This window comes from Nomascus leucogenys, chromosome 5 (genome assembly GCF_006542625.1).
Source record: "Nomascus leucogenys isolate Asia chromosome 5, Asia_NLE_v1, whole genome shotgun sequence".
In the NCBI taxonomy this organism is placed as follows: Eukaryota; Metazoa; Chordata; class Mammalia; order Primates; family Hylobatidae; genus Nomascus; species Nomascus leucogenys.
In genome coordinates this window covers 15,421,178-15,422,913 of record NC_044385.1, presented here as the reverse complement: position 1 = coordinate 15,422,913, position 1,736 = coordinate 15,421,178, and the positions used below count along the sequence as shown (strand labels likewise).

Below are 1,736 nucleotides of genomic sequence, written 5' to 3'. Positions count from 1 at the left end.
TGGCCACACCTAACCTCAAGGGGACATGGGGATATGCACTTCTCCATGTACCTAGAAGTGAGCCTGTGGGTGGTAGTTAATCCCTGAATCCTAACTCAGGCATCCTTTTCTATCCTGAACCAAGTTTTTAAAAGTCACATGGAATAGAAAGAAAAAAAAAGTATTTCTGCACTTCATCTCAATAACCGTTTCGTATCTGATCTGGAGTTGAGTAACAAATGTTTACAATAGAAAGTTAACACTGCCTCCATAAAGGACTCAGATCTAAGATCTGTGGAAAGAATATATTTGTTTGAGAAGAATTTACTAACACAATGCCTCCAATTAGTCAGGAATAGACCCTATGAGAAAGCACACTGGTGACGACACACCTTAAGTTAGTTCTGGTCGAGTGAAAAATGAAAATGTTCAAGCTGTAGTTGTTACACTAAGATGCGTGTCCACAGAATCCACAGTCAGAGGCATCTTTAGCATGCAAAATTGCATGAGGTTTAAAGCTAACTTACTCTGTAAGACAGGTGCTTTAACACTTGTTGCTCACTTTCAGACCATCGGCGAACCCCTTTAAAAGGCCAAGGTGTGGTGTTTGTGTGGAAAACAAGTAATATTGGAAGTGATACTGAAAATTGGAATGACACAGAGGAAATTAGCATGGGTCCTGTGCAAGGATAACACACAAACTTGCAAAGCGCTTAATATTTTGGGGCAAGATAAAAAGTGTTCTGTGGATGGGTGGTGGTTAATGGTTGCACATCAATGAGAATCAACTTAATCCCACTTAACTGTACACGTAAAAATGGTTAAGATAATAAATTTTATGTTTTATATATTTTACCATAATAAAGAATGTAAAATATCTCATTCACTTTTATATTGTTCACATTGAACTGAAAATATTTTGGATATATTCATTAAATAAAATATGTTATTGGCATTTTTAAAAGCCAGCATGTTGCCTAAACACAACTGGGGCAGACATCTACTGTTGCTGTCACTGGCTGTACTTTACAATATTTATTTATACCTATTTAAAGGGCAGATGATAACTAGCCAATAATAATACATTTTATTTTGAACACCAAATGCATGCCGAGCACAGGACTAATAATTGCAGATGTAGTAACACATTTATGTCTTTTCTTTTTTGAGATGGAGTCTCACTCTGTCTCCCAAGCTGGAGTGCAGTGGCTCGATGTCTGCTCACTGCAAGCTCCGCCTCCCGGGTTCACGCCATTCTCCTGCCTCAGCCTCTCTGAGTAGCTGGGACTACAGGCGCCCGCCACCACGCCCGGCTAATTTTTTTGTATTTTTAGTAGAGACGGGGTTTCACCGTGGTCTCGATCTCCCGACCTCGTGATCCGCCCGCCTCAGCCTCCCAAAGTGCTGGGATTACAAGCGTGAGCCACCGCACCTGGCCACATTTATGTCTTACAAAAACATTGACGGGGTTATTATCTCCATTTTACAGATGAAGAAACACAGCCCTTGTGAAGTTGGCTGGCCGGGCGCGGTGGCTCACGCCTGTAATCCCAGCACTTTGGGAGGCTGAGGCGGGTGGATCACTTGAGGTCAGGAGTTTGAAATCAGCCTGACCAACATGGTGAAACTCTGTCTCTAGTAAAAATAAAAAATTAGCCAAGCGTGGTGGTGGGCATCTGTAACCCCAGCTACTCGGGAGGCTGAGGCAAGAGAATTGCTTGAGCTCAGGAGGCGGAGGTTGCAGTGAACAGAGATCA

The 1,736-nt window shown here is 42.3% G+C and overlaps 1 non-coding gene across 1 annotated transcript; it reads left to right on the top strand.

Moving 5' to 3' along the window:
• The first annotated feature begins 598 nt into the window (after positions 1–598).
• Positions 599–703, top strand: LOC115835280. Its single transcript, XR_004030269.1, has one exon. It is a non-coding gene; the product is annotated as a U6 spliceosomal RNA (small nuclear RNA).
• The last annotated feature ends 1,033 nt before the right edge of the window (positions 704–1,736 follow it).